The sequence below is a fragment of the Tenrec ecaudatus genome, unplaced genomic scaffold, assembly GCF_050624435.1.
Source record: "Tenrec ecaudatus isolate mTenEca1 unplaced genomic scaffold, mTenEca1.hap1 Scaffold_100, whole genome shotgun sequence".
NCBI lineage: Eukaryota > Metazoa > Chordata > Mammalia > Afrosoricida > Tenrecidae > Tenrec > Tenrec ecaudatus.
In genome coordinates, this window is record NW_027457681.1 from 33933 (window position 1) to 54644 (window position 20712).

A 20712-nucleotide genomic window follows, 5' to 3' on the forward strand; every position below is an offset into this window, starting at 1 on the left:
GAACGGCCACCATTCACCGTTCTCCTTACACTCGTGCGTCTCCATCGGCCTTAAAAGAAAGGGAGGACACGCAACTGCTGGCAGGTAAATTCAGCAAAGTTTGTCTCAACACAAAAGAGACAGCTCTGTGGTGACCCATCTTCCACGGTCAAACATTTCCTAGCGAATAAGGAATCTTCCCATCGCAATGACAATATGAGAGAGTTGCCACCGATGGATTTGCCGCTGTGCCTACACATCATCTTGAGGCCATACAGTAGTGAAGCACGGGAACCCAGGCGCTTCTCCCTTTACCCTAGACCAGTGAAACACTGTCTCTAAACATGCCCACATGCCTGTATCTATGCCCGTTTAAAGTTAACGCTAAACCGAAATCTTCTGTCCCACTATTTTGCAGCATTTTAAAGAAGTACACTGGGAAAGATTTTTCTGCAAGGAAGGAAATGCAGGCGGCGTGGCTGAAATGAGAATATCATGCTGCACGAGCTCTTTGCCCTCAGATGTAGAAGTGTCATCAGTGGGCATCATAGAGAAACGGGACTTTAATAAGTGATCATCAACCTCTGCGAATTCCCTTTGTTCTAGACGCCTGAAATAAAGAGTTGTCCTGAGTCACATAAACCTCCACCGAGTGGTCTTTATGTGGCGCGGGAACATGCCGGTATAAGAGAATTCCGAAGAAGGCTGAACGTCCACAATTGAATGGTCATTGCCAGAAATGAAGTGGCAGCCGGATCAGACTGGGAAACTTCAGCTTCCATTAGACAATGAAGATGTGAGAATCTGGTACGTCCACAATTCACGGTTTCCTTAGATCCATGAAATTCCGTGTTGAATTTTAGTCAGAAAATGAAAACTCCGGAGCCGCTGTTCAGCAGGCCCGGGTGTAGCTCACAGAGGCACACTGGTGCTCCTCTAGAATTTGGATAAAAATCGTTTTCACTGGAATAAAGAACCTTGATCAAGCCAGGTGGGTCTTGACCATCGAAATTGCTGCGTTTGCCCGGTATACTGACAAGAACCCACCTGTGCTAGTCCATGGCGTATTCAGCACAGGAATCTGCATCGATTGAGCCAAGACAAAGGAAAGCTCAGGGAGGCAGCACCCGTGTAGAAAAGCATTTGTACTTCAAAGATGAGGCCAATGAGGTGAAAGGACAAAGCCATGGCAAACAGTTTTGATCATCGGCAGAATTTCACGGAGCAATATTGCTGGGAGAGAAAAGGCACCACCTGAGGGAGGCACGCTCAACAAAACTACCTAGGGCAGGAGCCGGGTTGCCCCCAGGCACTAGGCGTGTCAGGCCTCAGCATTGTAAGGAGAGTTCACTGAAGTCCCTGAGTGAAGTTTTCTCCGCTGTCCTACGTCTGGTTCCTAAAATTTACTCTGCGGTTTCTGATGATCCTGGCTTATGAACGGCCACCATTCACCGTTCTCCTTACACTCGTGCGTCTCCATCGGCCTTAAAAGAAAGGGAGGACACGCAACTGCTGGCAGGTAAATTCAGCAAAGTTTGTCTCAACACAAAAGAGACAGCTCTGTGGTGACCCGTCTTCCACGGTAAAACATTTCCTAGCGAATAAGGAATCTTCCCATCGCAATGACAATATGAGAGAATTGCCACCGATGGATTTGCCGCTGTGCCTACACATCATCTTGAGGCCATAAAGTAGTGAAGCACGGAAACCCAGGTGCTTCACCCTTTACCCTAGACCAGTGAAACACTGTCTCTAAACATGCCCACATGCCTGTATCTATGCCCGTTTAAAATTAACGCTAAACCGAAATCTTCTGTCCCACTATTTTGCAGCATTTTAAAGAAGTACACTGGGAAAGATTTTTCTGCAAGGAAGAAACTGCAGGCGGCGTGGCTGAAATGAGAATATCATGCTGCACGAGCTCTTTGCCCTCAGATGTAGAAGTGTCATCAGTGGGCATCATAGAGAAACGGGACTTTAATAAGTGATCATCAACCTCTGTGAATTCCCTTTGTTCTAGACGCCTGAAATAAATAGTTGCCCAGAGTCACATAAACCTCCACCGAGTGGTCTTTATGTGGCGCGGGAACATGCCGGTATAAGAGAATTCCGAAGAAGGCTGCACGTCCACAATTGAATGGTCATTGCCAGAAATGAAGTGGCAGCCGGATCAGACTGGGAAACTTCAGCTTCCATTAGACAATGAAGATGTGAGAATCTGGTACGTCCACAATTCACGGTTTCCTTAGATCCATGAAATTCCGTGTTGAATTTCAGTCAGAAAATGAAAACTCCGGAGCCGCTGTTCAGCAGGCCCGGGTGTAGCTCCCAGGGGCACACTGGTGCTCCTCTAGAATTTGGATAAAAATCGTTTTCACTGGAATAAAGAACCTTGTTCAAGCCAGGTGGGTCTTGACCATCGAAATTGCTGCGTTTGCCCGGTATACTGACAAGAACCCACCTGTGCTAGTCCATGGCGTATTCAGCAAAGGAATCTGCATTGATTGAGCCAAGACAAAGGAAAGCTCAGGGAGGCAGCACCCGTGTAGAAAAGCATTTGTACTTCAAAGATGAGGCCAATGAGGTGAAAGGACAAAGCCATGGCAAACAGTTTTGATCATCTGCAGAATTTCACGGAGCAATATTGCTGGGAGAGAAAAGGCACCACCTGAGGGAGGCACGCTCAACAAAACTACCTAGGGCAGGAGCCGGGTTGCCCCCAGGCACTAGGCGTGTCAGGCCTCAGCATTGTAAGGAGAGTTCACTGAAGTCCCTGAGTGAAGTTTTCTCCGCTGTCCTACGTCTACGTTCCTAAAATTTACTCTGCGGTTTCTGATGATCCTGGCTTATGAACGGCCACCATTCACCGTTCTCCTTACACTCGTGCGTCTCCATCGGCCTTAAAAGAAAGGGAGGACACGCAACTGCTGGCAGGTAAATTCAGCAAAGTTTGTCTCAACACAAAAGAGACATCTCTGTAGTGACCCGTCTTCCACGGTAAAATATTTCCTAGCGAATAAGGAATCTTCCCATCGCAATGACAATATGAGAGAATTGCCACCGATGGATTTGCCGCTGTGCCTACACATCATCTTGAGGCCATACAGTAGTGAAGCACGGGAACCCAGGCGCTTCTCCCTTTACCCTAGACCAGTGAAACACTGTCTCTAAACATGCCCACATGCCTGTATCTATGCCCGTTTAAAGTTAACGCTAAACCGAAATCTTCTGTCCCACTATTTTGCAGCATTTTAAAGAAGTACACTGGGAAATATTTTTCTGCAAGGAAGGAACTGCAGGCGGCGTGGCTGAAATGAGAATATCATGCTGCACGAGCTCTTTGCCCTCAGATGTAGAAGTGTCATCAGTGGGCATCATAGAGAAACGGGACTTTAATAAGTGATCATCAACCTCTGCGAATTCCCTTTGTTCTAGACGCCTGAAATAAAGAGTTGTCCTGAGTCACATAAACCTCCACCGAGTGGTCTTTATGTGGCGCGGGAACATGCCGGTATAAGAGAATTCCGAAGAAGGCTGCACGTCCACAATTGAATGGTCATTGCCAGAAATGAAGTGGCAGCCGGATCAGACTGGGAAACTTCAGCTTCCATTAGACAATGAAGATGTGAGAATCTGGTACGTCCACAATTCACGGTTTCCTTAGATCCATGAAATTCCGTGTTGAATTTCAGTCAGAAAATGAAAACTCCGGAGCCGCTGTTCAGCAGGCCCGGGTGTAGCTCCCAGGGGCACACTGGTGCTCCTCTAGAATTTGGATAAAAATCGTTTTCACTGGAATAAAGAACCTTGTTCAAGCCAGGTGGGTCTTGACCATCGAAATTGCTGCGTTTGCCCGGTATACTGACAAGAACCCACCTGTGCTAGTCCATGGCGTATTCAGCAAAGGAATCTGCATTGATTGAGCCAAGACAAAGGAAAGCTCAGGGAGGCAGCACCCGTGTAGAAAAGCATTTGTACTTCAAAGATGAGGCCAATGAGGTGAAAGGACAAAGCCATGGCAAACAGTTTTGATCATCTGCAGAATTTCACGGAGCAATATTGCTGGGAGAGAAAAGGCACCACCTGAGGGAGGCACGCTCAACAAAACTACCTAGGGCAGGAGCCGGGTTGCCCCCAGGCACTAGGCGTGTCAGGCCTCAGCATTGTAAGGAGAGTTCACTGAAGTCCCTGAGTGAAGTTTTCTCCGCTGTCCTACGTCTACGTTCCTAAAATTTACTCTGCGGTTTCTGATGATCCTGCCTTATGAACGGCCACCATTCACCGTTCTCCTTACACTCGTGCGTCTCCATCGGCCTTAAAAGAAAGGGAGGACACGCAACTGCTGGCAGGTAAATTCAGCAAAGTTTGTCTCAACACAAAAGAGACATCTCTGTAGTGACCCGTCTTCCACGGTAAAATATTTCCTAGCGAATAAGGAATCTTCCCATCGCAATGACAATATGAGAGAATTGCCACCGATGGATTTGCCGCTGTGCCTACACATCATCTTGAGGCCATACAGTAGTGAAGCACGGGAACCCAGGCGCTTCTCCCTTTACCCTAGACCAGTGAAACACTGTCTCTAAACATGCCCACATGCCTGTATCTATGCCCGTTTAAAGTTAACGCTAAACCGAAATCTTCTGTCCCACTATTTTGCAGCATTTTAAAGAAGTACACTGGGAAATATTTTTCTGCAAGGAAGGAACTGCAGGCGGCGTGGCTGAAATGAGAATATCATGCTGCACGAGCTCTTTGCCCTCAGATGTAGAAGTGTCATCAGTGGGCATCATAGAGAAACGGGACTTTAATAAGTGATCATCAACCTCTGCGAATTCCCTTTGTTCTAGACGCCTGAAATAAAGAGTTGTCCTGAGTCACATAAACCTCCACCGAGTGGTCTTTATGTGGCGCGGGAACATGCCGGTATAAGAGAATTCCGAAGAAGGCTGAACGTCCACAATTGAATGGTCATTGCCAGAAATGAAGTGGCAGCCGGATCAGACTGGGAAACTTCAGCTTCCATTAGACAATGAAGATGTGAGAATCTGGTACGTCCACAATTCACGGTTTCCTTAGATCCATGAAATTCCGTGTTGAATTTTAGTCAGAAAATGAAAACTCCGGAGCCGCTGTTCAGCAGGCCCGGGTGTAGCTCACAGAGGCACACTGGTGCTCCTCTAGAATTTGGATAAAAATCGTTTTCACTGGAATAAAGAACCTTGATCAAGCCAGGTGGGTCTTGACCATCGAAATTGCTGCGTTTGCCCGGTATACTGACAAGAACCCACCTGTGCTAGTCCATGGCGTATTCAGCACAGGAATCTGCATCGATTGAGCCAAGACAAAGGAAAGCTCAGGGAGGCAGCACCCGTGTAGAAAAGCATTTGTACTTCAAAGATGAGGCCAATGAGGTGAAAGGACAAAGCCATGGCAAACAGTTTTGATCATCGGCAGAATTTCACGGAGCAATATTGCTGGGAGAGAAAAGGCACCACCTGAGGGAGGCACGCTCAACAAAACTACCTAGGGCAGGAGCCGGGTTGCCCCCAGGCACTAGGCGTGTCAGGCCTCAGCATTGTAAGGAGAGTTCACTGAAGTCCCTGAGTGAAGTTTTCTCCGCTGTCCTACGTCTACGTTCCTAAAATTTACTCTGCGGTTTCTGATGATCCTGGCTTATGAACGGCCACCATTCACCGTTCTCCTTACACTCGTGCGTCTCCATCGGCCTTAAAAGAAAGGGAGGACACGCAACTGCTGGCAGGTAAATTCAGCAAAGTTTGTCTCAACACAAAAGAGACAGCTCTGTGGTGACCCGTCTTCCACGGTAAAACATTTCCTAGCGAATAAGGAATCTTCCCATCACAATGACAATATGAGAGAATTGCCACCGATGGATTTGCCGCTGTGCCTACACATCATCTTGAGGCCATACAGTAGTGAAGCACGGGAACCCAGGTGCTTCACCCTTTACCCTAGACCAGTGAAACACTGTCTCTAAACATGCCCACATGCCTGTATCTATGCCCGTTTAAAATTAACGCTAAACCGAAATCTTCTGTCCCACTATTTTGCAGCATTTTAAAGAAGTACACTGGGAAAGATTTTTCTGCAAGGAAGGAACTGCAGGCGGCGTGGCTGAAATGAGAATATCATGCTGCACGAGCTCTTTGCCCTCAGATGTAGAAGTGTCATCAGTGGGCATCATAGAGAAACGGGACTTTAATAAGTGATCATCAACCTCTGTGAATTCCCTTTGTTCTAGACGCCTGAAATAAAGAGTTGCCCAGAGTCACATAAACCTCCACCGAGTGGTCTTTATGTGGCGCGGGAACATGCCGGTATAAGAGAATTCCGAAGAAGGCTGCACGTCCACAATTGAATGGTCATTGCCAGAAATGAAGTGGCAGCCGGATCAGACTGGGAAACTTCAGCTTCCATTAGACAATGAAGATGTGAGAATCTGGTACGTCCACAATTCACGGTTTCCTTAGATCCATGAAATTCCGTGTTGAATTTCAGTCAGAAAATGAAAACTCCGGAGCCGCTGTTCAGCAGGCCCGGGTGTAGCTCCCAGGGGCACACTGGTGCTCCTCTAGAATTTGGATAAAAATCGTTTTCACTGGAATAAAGAACCTTGTTCAAGCCAGGTGGGTCTTGACCATCGAAATTGCTGCGTTTGCCCGGTATACTGACAAGAACCCACCTGTGCTAGTCCATGGCGTATTCAGCAAAGGAATCTGCATCGATTGAGCCAAGACAAAGGAAAGCTCAGGGAGGCAGCACCCGTGTAGAAAAGCATTTGTACTTCAAAGATGAGGCCAATGAGGTGAAAGGACAAAGCCATGGCAAACAGTTTTGATCATCTGCAGAATTTCATGGAGCAATATTGCTGGGAGAGAAAAGGCACCACCTGAGGGAGGCACGCTCACCAAAACTACCTAGGGCAGGAGCCGGGTTGCCCCCAGGCACTAGGCGTGTCAGGCCTCAGCATTGTAAGGAGAGTTCACTGAAGTCCCTGAGTGAAGTTTTCTCCGCTGTCCTAAGTCTACGTTCCTAAAATTTACTCTGCGGTTTCTGATGATCCTGGCTTATGAACGGCCACCATTCACCGTTCTCCTTACACTCGTGCGTCTCCATCGGCCTTAAAAGAAAGGGAGGACACGCAACTGCTGGCAGGTAAATTCAGCAAAGTTTGTCTCAACACAAAAGAGACAGCTCTGTGGTGACCCATCTTCCACGGTCAAACATTTCCTAGCGAATAAGGAATCTTCCCATCGCAATGACAATATGAGAGAATTGCCACCGATGGATTTGCCGCTGTGCCTACACATCATCTTGAGGCCATACAGTAGTGAAGCACGGGAACCCAGGCGCTTCTCCCTTTACCCTAGACCAGTGAAACACTGTCTCTAAACATGCCCACATGCCTGTATCTATGCCCGTTTAAAGTTAACGCTAAACCGAAATCTTCTGTCCCACTATTTTGCAGCATTTTAAAGAAGTACACTGGGAAAGATTTTTCTGCAAGGAAGGAAATGCAGGCGGCGTGGCTGAAATGAGAATATCATGCTGCACGAGCTCTTTGCCCTCAGATGTAGAAGTGTCATCAGTGGGCATCATAGAGAAACGGGACTTTAATAAGTGATCATCAACCTCTGCGAATTCCCTTTGTTCTAGACGCCTGAAATAAAGAGTTGTCCTGAGTCACATAAACCTCCACCGAGTGGTCTTTATGTGGCGCGGGAACATGCCGGTATAAGAGAATTCCGAAGAAGGCTGAACGTCCACAATTGAATGGTCATTGCCAGAAATGAAGTGGCAGCCGGATCAGACTGGGAAACTTCAGCTTCCATTAGACAATGAAGATGTGAGAATCTGGTACGTCCACAATTCACGGTTTCCTTAGATCCATGAAATTCCGTGTTGAATTTTAGTCAGAAAATGAAAACTCCGGAGCCGCTGTTCAGCAGGCCCGGGTGTAGCTCACAGAGGCACACTGGTGCTCCTCTAGAATTTGGATAAAAATCGTTTTCACTGGAATAAAGAACCTTGATCAAGCCAGGTGGGTCTTGACCATCGAAATTGCTGCGTTTGCCCGGTATACTGACAAGAACCCACCTGTGCTAGTCCATGGCGTATTCAGCACAGGAATCTGCATCGATTGAGCCAAGACAAAGGAAAGCTCAGGGAGGCAGCACCCGTGTAGAAAAGCATTTGTACTTCAAAGATGAGGCCAATGAGGTGAAAGGACAAAGCCATGGCAAACAGTTTTGATCATCGGCAGAATTTCACGGAGCAATATTGCTGGGAGAGAAAAGGCACCACCTGAGGGAGGCACGCTCAACAAAACTACCTAGGGCAGGAGCCGGGTTGCCCCCAGGCACTAGGCGTGTCAGGCCTCAGCATTGTAAGGAGAGTTCACTGAAGTCCCTGAGTGAAGTTTTCTCCGCTGTCCTACGTCTACGTTCCTAAAATTTACTCTGCGGTTTCTGATGATCCTGGCTTATGAACGGCCACCATTCACCGATCTCCTTACACTCGTGCGTCTCCATCGGCCTTAAAAGAAAGGGAGGACACGCAACTGCTGGCAGGTAAATTCAGCAAAGTTTGTCTCAACACAAAAGAGACAGCTCTGTGGTGACCCGTCTTCCACGGTAAAACATTTCCTAGCGAATAAGGAATCTTCCCATCGCAATGACAATATGAGAGAATTGCCACCGATGGATTTGCCGCTGTGCCTACACATCATCTTGAGGCCATACAGTAGTGAAGCACGGGAACCCAGGCGCTTCACCCTTTACCCTAGACCAGTGAAACACAGTCTCTAAACATGCCCACATGCCTGTATCTATGCCCGTTTAAAATTAACGCTAAACCGAAATCTTCTGTCCCACTATTTTGCAGCATTTTAAAGAAGTACACTGGGAAAGATTTTTCTGCAAGGAAGGAACTGCAGGAGGCGTGGCTGAAATGAGAATATCATGCTGCACGAGCTCTTTGCCCTCAGATGTAGAAGTGTCATCAGTGGGCATCATAGAGAAACGGGACTTTAATAAGTGATCATCAACCTCTGCGAATTCCCTTTGTTCTAGACGCCTGAAATAAAGAGTTGTCCTGAGTCACATAAACCTCCACCGAGTGGTCTTTATGTGGCGCGGGAACATGCCGGTATAAGAGAATTCCGAAGAAGGCTGCACGTCCACAATTGAATGGTCATTGCCAGAAATGAAGTGGCAGCCGGATCAGACTGGGAAACTTCAGCTTCCATTAGACAATGAAGATGTGAGAATCTGGTACGTCCACAATTCACGGTTTCCTTAGATCCATGAAATTCCGTGTTGAATTTCAGTCAGAAAATGAAAACTCCGGAGCCGCTGTTCAGCAGGCCCGGGTGTAGCTCCCAGGGGCACACTGGTGCTCCTCTAGAATTTGGATAAAAATCGTTTTCACTGGAATAAAGAACCTTGTTCAAGCCAGGTGGGTCTTGACCATCGAAATTGCTGCTTTTGCCCGGTAAACTGACAAGAACCCACCTGTGCTAGTCCATGGCGTATTCAGCAAAGGAATCTGCATCGATTGAGCCAAGACAAAGGAAAGCTCAGGGAGGCAGCACCCGTGTAGAAAAGCATTTGTACTTCAAAGATGAGGCCAATGAGGTGAAAGGACAAAGCCATGGCAAACAGTTTTGATCATCGGCAGAATTTCACGGAGCAATATTGCTGGGAGAGAAAAGGCACCACCTGAGGGAGGCACGCTCAACAAAACTACCTAGGGCAGGAGCCGGGTTGCCCCCAGGCACTAGGCGTGTCAGGCCTCAGCATTGTAAGGAGAGTTCACTGAAGTCCCTTAGTGAAGTTTTCTCCGCTGTCCTACGTCTACGTTCCTAAAATTTACTCTGCAGTTTCTGATGATCCTGGCTTATGAACGGCCACCATTCACCGTTCTCCTTACACTCGTGCGTCTCCATCGGCCTTAAAAGAAAGGGAGGACACGCAACTGCTGGCAGGTAAATTCAGCAAAGTTTGTCTCAACACAAAAGAGACAGCTCTGTGGTGACCCGTCTTCCACGGTAAAACATTTCCTAGCGAATAAGGAATCTTCCCATCGCAATGACAATATGAGAGAATTGCCACCGATGGATTTGCCGCTGTGCCTACACATCATCTTGAGGCCATACAGTAGTGAAGCACGGGAACCCAGGCGCTTCACCCTTTACCCTAGACCAGTGAAACACTGTCTCTAAACATGCCCACATGCCTGTATCTATGCCCGTTTAAAGTTAACGCTAAACCGAAATCTTCTGTCCCACTATTTTGCAGCATTTTAAAGAAGTACACTGGGAAAGATTTTTCTGCAAGGAAGGAACTGCAGGCGGCGTGGCTGAAATGAGAATATCATGCTGCACGAGCTCTTTGCCCTCAGATGTAGAAGTGTCATCAGTGGGCATCATAGAGAAACGGGACTTTAATAAGTGATCATCAACCTCTGCGAATTCCCTTTGTTCTAGACGCCTGAAATAAAGAGTTGTCCTGAGTCACATAAACCTCCACCGAGTGGTCTTTATGTGGCGCGGGAACATGCCGGTATAAGAGAATTCCGAAGAAGGTTGAACGTCCACAATTGAATGGTCATTGCCAGAAATGAAGTGGCAGCCGGATCAGACTGGGAAACTTCAGCTTCCATTAGACAATGAAGATGTGAGAATCTGGTATGTCCACAATTCACGGTTTCCTTAGATCCATGAAATTCCGTGTTGAATTTTAGTCAGAAAATGAAAACTCCGGAGCCGCTGTTCAGCAGGCCCGGGTGTAGCTCACAGAGGCACACTGGTGCTCCTCTAGAATTTGGATAAAAATCGTTTTCACTGGAATAAAGAACCTTGATCAAGCCAGGTGGGTCTTGACCATCGAAATTGCTGCGTTTGCCCGGTATACTGACAAGAACCCACCTGTGCTAGTCCATGGCGTATTCAGCACAGGAATCTGCATCGATTGAGCCAAGACAAAGGAAAGCTCAGGGAGGCAGCACCCGTGTAGAAAAGCATTTGTACTTCAAAGATGAGGCCAATGAGGTGAAAGGACAAAGCCATGGCAAACAGTTTTGATCATCGGCAGAATTTCACGGAGCAATATTGCTGGGAGAGAAAAGGCACCACCTGATGGAGGCACGCTCAACAAAACTACCTAGGGCAGGAGCCGGGTTGCCCCCAGGCACTAGGCGTGTCAGGCCTCAGCATTGTAAGGAGAGTTCACTGAAGTCCCTGAGTGAAGTTTTCTCCGCTGTCCTACGTCTACGTTCCTAAAATTTACTCTGCGGTTTCTGATGATCCTGGCTTATGAACGGCCACCATTCACCGTTCTCCTTACACTCGTGCGTCTCCATCGGCCTTAAAAGAAAGGGAGGACACGCAACTGCTGGCAGGTAAATTCAGCAAAGTTTGTCTCAACACAAAAGAGACAGCTCTGTGGTGACCCGTCTTCCACGGTCAAACATTTCCTAGCGAATAAGGAATCTTCCCATCGCAATGACAATATGAGAGAATTGCCACCGATGGATTTGCCGCTGTGCCTACACATCATCTTGAGGCCATACAGTAGTGAAGCACGGGAACCCAGGCGCTTCACCCTTTACCCTAGACCAGTGAAACACTGTCTCTAAACATGCCCACATGCCTGTATCTATGCCCGTTTAAAGTTAACGCTAAACCGAAATCTTCTGTCCCACTATTTTGCAGCATTTTAAAGAAGTACACTGGGAAAGATTTTTCTGCAAGGAAGAAACTGCAGGCGGCGTGGCTGAAATGAGAATATCATGCTGCACGAGCTCTTTGCCCTCAGATGTAGAAGTGTCATCAGTGGGCATCATAGAGAAACGGGACTTTAATAAGTGATCATCAACCTCTGCGAATTCCCTTTGTTCTAGACGCCTGAAATAAAGAGTTGCCCAGAGTCACATAAACCTCCACCGAGTGGTCTTTATGTGGCGCGGGAACATGCCGGTATAAGAGAATTCCGAAGAAGGCTGAACGTCCACAATTGAATAGTCATTGCCAGAAATGAAGTGGCAGCCGGATCAGATTGGGAAACTTCAGCTTCCATTAGACAATGAAGATGTGAGAATCTGGTACGTCCACAATTCACGGTTTCCTTAGATCCATGAAATTCCGTGTTGAATTTTAGTCAGAAAATGAAAACTCCGGAGCCGCTGTTCAGCAGGCCCAGGTGTAGCTCCCAGGGGCACACTGGTGCTCCTCTAGAATTTGGATAAAAATCGTTTTCACTGGAATAAAGAACCTTGATCAAGCCAGGTGGGTCTTGACCATCGAAATTGCTGCGTTTGCCCGGTATACTGACAAGAACCCACCTGTGCTAGTCCATGGCGTATTCAGCACAGGAATCTGCATCGATTGAGCCAAGACAAAGGAAAGCTCAGGGAGGCAGCACCCGTGTAGAAAAGCATTTGTACTTCAAAGATGAGGCCAATGAGGTGAAAGGACAAAGCCATGGCAAACAGTTTTGATCATCAGCAGAATTTCACGGAGCAATATTGCTGGGAGAGAAAAGGCACCACCTGAGGGAGGCACGCTCAACAAAACTACCTAGGGCAGGAGCCGGGTTGCCCCCAGGCACTAGGCGTGTCAGGCCTCAGCATTGTAAGGAGAGTTCACTGAAGTCCCTGAGTGAAGTTTTCTCCGCTGTCCTACGTCTACGTTCCTAAAATTTACTCTGCGGTTTCTGATGATCCTGGCTTATGAACGGCCACCATTCACCGTTCGCCTTACACTCGTGCGTCTCCATCGGCCTTAAAAGAAAGGGAGGACACGCAACTGCTGGCAGGTAAATTCAGCAAAGTTTGTCTCAACACAAAAGAGACAGCTCTGTGGTGACCCGTCTTCCACGGTAAAACATTTCCTAGCGAATAAGGAATCTTCCCATCGCAATGACAATATGAGAGAATTGCCACCGATGGATTTGCCGCTGTGCCTACACATCATCTTGAGGCCATACAGTAGTGAAGCACGGGAACCCAGGCGCTTCACCCTTTCCCCTAGACCAGTGAAACACTGTCTCTAAACATGCCCACATGCCTGTATCTATGCCCGTTTAAAGTTAACGCTAAACCGAAATCTTCTGTCCCACTATTTTGCAGCATTTTAAAGAAGTACACTGGGAAAGATTTTTCTGCAAGGAAGGAACTGCAGGCGGCGTGGCTGAAATGAGAATATCATGCTGCACGAGCTCTTTGCCCTCAGATGTAGAAGTGTCATCAGTGGGCATCATAGAGAAACGGGACTTTAATAAGTGATCATCAACCTCTGCGAATTCCCTTTGTTCTAGACGCCTGAAATAAAGAGTTGTCCTGAGTCACATAAACCTCCACCGAGTGGTCTTTATGTGGCGCGGGAACATGCCGGTATAAGAGAATTCCGAAGAAGGCTGAACGGCCACAATTGAATGGTCATTGCCAGAAATGAAGTGGCAGCCGGATCAGACTGGGAAACTTCAGCTTCCATTAGACAATGAAGATGTGAGAATCTGGTACGTCCACAATTCACGGTTTCCTTAGATCCATGAAATTCCGTGTTGAATTTCAGTCAGAAAATGAAAACTCCGGAGCCGCTGTTCAGCAGGCCCGGGTGTAGCTCACAGAGGCACACTGGTGCTCCTCTAGAATTTGGATAAAAATCGTTTTCACTGGAATAAAGAACCTTGATCAAGCCAGGTGGGTCTTGACCATCGAAATTGCTGCGTTTGCCCGGTATACTGACAAGAACCCACCTGTGCTAGTCCATGGCGTATTCAGCACAGGAATCTGCATCGATTGAGCCAAGACAAAGGAAAGCTCAGGGAGGCAGCACCCGTGTAGAAAAGCATTTGTACTTCAAAGATGAGGCCAATGAGGTGAAAGGACAAAGCCATGGCAAACAGTTTTGATCATCGGCAGAATTTCACGGAGCAATATTGCTGGGAGAGAAAAGGCACCACCTGAGGGAGGTACGCTCAACAAAACTACCTAGGGCAGGAGCCGGGTTGCCCCCAGGCACTAGGCGTGTCAGGCCTCAGCATTGTAAGGAGAGTTCACTGAAGTCCCTGAGTGAAGTTTTCTCCGCTGTCCTACGTCTACGTTCCTAAAATTTACTCTGCGGTTTCTGATGATCCTGGCTTATGAACGGCCACCATTCACCGTTCTCCTTACACTCGTGCGTCTCCATCGGCCTTAAAAGAAAGGGAGGACACGCAACTGCTGGCAGGTAAATTCAGCAAAGTTTGTCTCAACACAAAAGAGACAGCTCTGTGGTGACCCGTCTTCCACGGTCAAACATTTCCTAGCGAATAAGGAATCTTCCCATCGCAATGACAATATGAGAGAATTGCCACCGATGGATTTGCCGCTGTGCCTACACATCATCTTGAGGCCATACAGTAGTGAAGCACGGGAACCCAGGCGCTTCACCCTTTACCCTAGACCAGTGAAACACTGTCTCTAAACATGCCCACATGCCTGTATCTATGCCCGTTTAAAGTTACCGCTAAACCGAAATCTTCTGTCCCACTATTTTGCAGCATTTTAAAGAAGTACACTGGGAAAGATTTTTCTGCAAGGAAGAAACTGCAGGCGGCGTGGCTGAAATGAGAATATCATGCTGCACGAGCTCTTTGCCCTCAGATGTAGAAGTGTCATCAGTGGGCATCATAGAGAAACGGGACTTTAATAAGTGATCATCAACCTCTGCGAATTCCCTTTGTTCTAGACGCCTGAAATAAAGAGTTGCCCAGAGTCACATAAACCTCCACCGAGTGGTCTTTATGTGGCGCGGGAACATGCCGGTATAAGAGAATTCCGAAGAAGGCTGAACGTCCACAATTGAATAGTCATTGCCAGAAATGAAGTGGCAGCCGGATCAGATTGGGAAACTTCAGCTTCCATTAGACAATGAAGATGTGAGAATCTGGTACGTCCACAATTCACGGTTTCCTTAGATCCATGAAATTCCGTGTTGAATTTTAGTCAGAAAATGAAAACTCCGGAGCCGCTGTTCAGCAGGCCCGGGTGTAGCTCCCAGGGGCACACTGGTGCTCCTCTAGAATTTGGATAAAAATCGTTTTCACTGGAATAAAGAACCTTGATCAAGCCAGGTGGGTCTTGACCATCGAAATTGCTGCGTTTGCCCGGTATACTGACAAGAACCCACCTGTGCTAGTCCATGGCGTATTCAGCACAGGAATCTGCATCGATTGAGCCAAGACAAAGGAAAGCTCAGGGAGGCAGCACCCGTGTAGAAAAGCATTTGTACTTCAAAGATGAGGCCAATGAGGTGAAAGGACAAAGCCATGGCAAACAGTTTTGATCATCAGCAGAATTTCACGGAGCAATATTGCTGGGAGAGAAAAGGCACCACCTGAGGGAGGCACGCTCAACAAAACTACCTAGGGCAGGAGCCGGGTTGCCCCCAGGCACTAGGCGTGTCAGGCCTCAGCATTGTAAGGAGAGTTCACTGAAGTCCCTGAGTGAAGTTTTCTCCGCTGTCCTACGTCTACGTTCCTAAAATTTACTCTGCGGTTTCTGATGATCCTGGCTTATGAACGGCCACCATTCACCGTTCTCCTTACACTCGTGCGTCTCCATCGGCCTTAAAAGAAAGGGAGGACACGCAACTGCTGGCAGGTAAATTCAGCAAAGTTTGTCTCAACACAAAAGAGACAGCTCTGTGGTGACCCGTCTTCCACGGTAAAACATTTCCTAGCGAATAAGGAATCTTCCCATCGCAATGACAATATGAGAGAATTGCCACCGATGGATTTGCCGCTGTGCCTACACATCATCTTGAGGCCATACAGTAGTGAAGCACGGGAACCCAGGCGCTTCACCCTTTCCCCTAGACCAGTGAAACACTGTCTCTAAACATGCCCACATGCCTGTATCTATGCCCGTTTAAAGTTAACGCTAAACCGAAATCTTCTGTCCCACTATTTTGCAGCATTTTAAAGAAGTACACTGGGAAAGATTTTTCTGCAAGGAAGGAACTGCAGGCGGCGTGGCTGAAATGAGAATATCATGCTGCACGAGCTCTTTGCCCTCAGATGTAGAAGTGTCATCAGTGGGCATCATAGAGAAACGGGACTTTAATAAGTGATCATCAACCTCTGCGAATTCCCTTTGTTCTAGACGCCTGAAATAAAGAGTTGTCCTGAGTCACATAAACCTCCACCGAGTGGTCTTTATGTGGCGCGGGAACATGCCGGTATAAGAGAATTCCGAAGAAGGCTGAACGTCCACAATTGAATGGTCATTGCCAGAAATGAAGTGGCAGCCGGATCAGACTGGGAAACTTCAGCTTCCATTAGACAATGAAGATGTGAGAATCTGGTACGTCCACAATTCACGGTTTCCTTAAATCCATGAAATTCCGTGTTGAATTTCAGTCAGAAAATGAAAACTCCGGAGCCGCTGTTCAGCAGGACCGGGTGTAGCTCACAGAGGCACACTGGTGCTCCTCTAGAATTTGGATAAAAATCGTTTTCACTGGAATAAAGAACCTTGATCAAGCCAGGTGGGTCTTGACCATCGAAATTGCTGCGTTTGCCCGGTATACTGACAAGAACCCACCTGTGCTAGTCCATGGCGTATTCAGCACAGGAATCTGCATCGATTGAGCCAAGACAAAGGAAAGCTCAGGGAGGCAGCACCCGTGTAGAAAAGCATTTGTACTTCAAAGATGAGGCCAATGAGGTGAAAGGACAAAGCCATGGCAAACAGTTTTGATCATGGGCAGAATTTCACGGAGCAATATTGCTGGGAGAGAAAAGGCACCACCTGAGGGAGGCACGCTCAACAAAACTACCTAGGGCAGGAGCCGGGTTGCCCCCAGGCACTAGGCGTGTCAGGCCTCAGCATTGTAAGGAGAGTTCACTGAAGTCCCTGAGTGAAGTTTTCTCCGCTGTCCTACGTCTACGTTCCTAAAATTTACTCTGCGGTTTCTGATGATCCTGGCTTATGAACGGCCACCATTCACCGTTCTCCTTACACTCGTGCGTCTCCATCGGCCTTAAAAGAAAGGGAGGACACGCAACTGCTGGCAGGTAAATTCAGCAAAGTTTGTCTCAACACAAAAGAGACAGCTCTGTGGTGACCCGTCTTCCACGGTCAAACATTTCCTAGCGAATAAGGAATCTTCCCATCGCAATGACAATATGAGAGAATTGCCACCGATGGATTTGCCGCTGTGCCTACACATCATCTTGAGGCCATACAGTAGTGAAGCACGGGAACCCAGGCGCTTCACCCTTTACCCTAGACCAGTGAAACACTGTCTCTAAACATGCCCACATGCCTGTATCTATGCCCGTTTAAAGTTACCGCTAAACCGAAATCTTCTGTCCCACTATTTTGCAGCATTTTAAAGAAGTACACTGGGAAAGATTTTTCTGCAAGGAAGAAACTGCAGGCGGCGTGGCTGAAATGAGAATATCATGCTGCACGAGCTCTTTGCCCTCAGATGTAGAAGTGTCATCAGTGGGCATCATAGAGAAACGGGACTTTAATAAGTGATCATCAACCTCTGCGAATTCCCTTTGTTCTAGACGCCTGAAATAAAGAGTTGCCCAGAGTCACATAAACCTCCACCGAGTGGTCTTTATGTGGCGCGGGAACATGCCGGTATAAGAGAATTCCGAAGAAGGCTGAACGTCCACAATTGAATAGTCATTGCCAGAAATGAAGTGGCAGCCGGATCAGATTGGGAAACTTCAGCTTCCATTAGACAATGAAGATGTGAGAATCTGGTACGTCCACAATTCACGGTTTCCTTAGATCCATGAAATTCCGTGTTGAATTTTAGTCAGAAAATGAAAACTCCGGAGCCGCTGTTCAGCAGGCCCGGGTGTAGCTCCCAGGGGCACACTGGTGCTCCTCTAGAATTTGGATAAAAATCGTTTTCACTGGAATAAAGAACCTTGATCAAGCCAGGTGGGTCTTGACCATCGAAATTGCTGCGTTTGCCCGGTATACTGACAAGAACCCACCTGTGCTAGTCCATGGCGTATTCAGCACAGGAATCTGCATCGATTGAGCCAAGACAAAGGAAAGCTCAGGGAGGCAGCACCCGTGTAGAAAAGCATTTGTACTTCAAAGATGAGGCCAATGAGGTGAAAGGACAAAGCCATGGCAAACAGTTTTGATCATCAGCAGAATTTCACGGAGCAATATTGCTGGGAGAGAAAAGGCACCACCTGAGGGAGGCACGCTCAACAAAACTACCTAGGGCAGGAGCCGGGTTGCCCCCAGGCACTAGGCGTGTCAGGCCTCAGCATTGTAAGGAGAGTTCACTGAAGTCCCTGAGTGAAGTTTTCTCCGCTGTCCTACGTCTACGTTCCTAAAATTTACTCTGCGGTTTCTGATGATCCTGGCTTATGAACGGCCACCATTCACCGTTCTCCTTACACTCGTGCGTCTCCATCGGCCTTAAAAGAAAGGGAGGACACGCAACTGCTGGCAGGTAAATTCAGCAAAGTTTGTCTCAACACAAAAGAGACAGCTCTGTGGTGACCCGTCTTCCACGGTAAAACATTTCCTAGCGAATAAGGAATCTTCCCATCGCAATGACAATATGAGAGAATTGCCACCGATGGATTTGCCGCTGTGCCTACACATCATCTTGAGGCCATACAGTAGTGAAGCACGGGAACCCAGGCGCTTCACCCTTTACCCTAGACCAGTGAAACACTGTCTCTAAACATGCCCACATACCTGTATCTATGCCCGTTTAAAGTTAACGCTAAACCGAAATCTTCTGTCCCACTATTTTGCAGCATTTTAAAGAAGTACACTGGGAAAGATTTTTCTGCAAGGAAGAAACTGCAGGCGGCGTGGCTGAAATGAGAATATCATGCTGCACGAGCTCTTTGCCCTCAGATGTAGAAGTGTCATCAGTGGGCATCATAGAGAAACGGGACTTTAATAAGTGATCATCAACCTCTGCGAATTCCCTTTGTTCTAGACGCCTGAAATAAAGAGTTGTCCTGAGTCACATAAACCTCCACCGAGTGGTCTTTATGTGGCGCGGGAACATGCCGGTATAAGAGAATTCCGAAGAAGGCTGAACGTCCACAATTGAATAGTCATTGCCAGAAATGAAGTGGCAGCCGGATCAGATTGGGAAACTTCAGCTTCCATTAGACAATGAAGATGTGAGAATCTGGTACGTCCACAATTCACGGTTTCCTTAGATCCATGAAATTCCGTGTTGAATTTTAGTCAGAAAATGAAAACTCCGGAGCCGCTGTTCAGCAGGCCCGGGTGTAGCTCCCAGGGGCACACTGGTGCTCCTCTCGAATTTGGATAAAAATCGTTTTCACTGGAATAAAGAACCTTGATCAAGCCAGGTGGGTCTTGACCATCGAAATTGCTGCGTTTGCCCGGTATACTGACAAGAACCCACCTGTGCTAGTCCATGGCGTATTCAGCACAGGAATCTGCATCGATTGAGCCAAGACAAAGGAAAGCTCAGGGAGGCAGCACCCGTGTAGAAAAGCATTTGTACTTCAAAAATGAGGCCAATGAGGTGAAAGGACAAAGCCATGGCAAACAGTTTTGATCATCGGCAGAATTTCACGGAGCAATATTGCTGGGAGAGAAAAGGCACCACCTGAGGGAGGCACGCTCAACAAAACTACCTAGGGCAGGAGCCGGGTTGCCCCCAGGCACTAGGCGTGTCAGGCCTCAGCATTGTAAGGAGAGTTCACTGAAGTCCCTGAGTGAAGTTTTCTCCGCTGTCCTACGTCTACGTTCCTAAAATTTACTCTGCGGTTTCTGATGATCCTGGCTTATGAACGGCCACCATTCACCGTTCTCCTTACACTCGTGCGTCTCCATCGGCCTTAAAAGAAAGGGAGGACACGCAACTGCTGGCAGGTAAATTCAGCAAAGTTTGTCTCAACACAAAAGAGACAGCTCTGTGGTGACCCGTCTTCCACGGTCAAACATTTCCTAGCGAATAAGGAATCTTCCCATCGCAATGACAATATGAGAGAATTGCCACCGATGGATTTGCCGCTGTGCCTACACATCATCTTGAGGCCATACAGTAGTGAAGCACGGGAACCCAGGCGCTTCACCCTTTACCCTAGACCAGTGAAACACTGTCTCTAAACATGCCCACATGCCTGTATCTATGCCCGTTTAAAGTTAACGCTAAACCGAAATCTTCTGTCCCACTATTTTGCAGCATTTTAAAGAAGTACACTGGGAAAGATTTTTCTGCAAGGAAGGAACTGCAGGCGGCGTGGCTGAAATGAGAATATCATGCTGCACGAGCTCTTTGCCCTCAGATGTAGAAGTGTCATCAGTAGGCATCATAGAGAAACGGGACTTTAATAAGTGATCATCAACCTCTGCGAATTCCCTTTGTTCTAGACGCCTGAAATAAAGAGTTGTCCTGAGTCACATAAACCTCCACCGAGTGGTCTTTATGTGGCACGGGAACATGCCGGTATAAGAGAATTCCGAAGAAGGCTGAACGTCCACAATTGAATGGTCATTGCCAGAAATGAAGTGGCAGCCGGATCAGACTGGGAAACTTCAGCTTCCATTAGACAATGAAGATGTGAGAATCTGGTACGTCCACAATTCACGGTTTCCTTAGATCCATGAAATTCCGTGTTGAATTTTAGTCAGAAAATGAAAACTCCGGAGCCGCTGTTCAGCAGGCCCGGGTGTAGCTCCCAGGGGCAC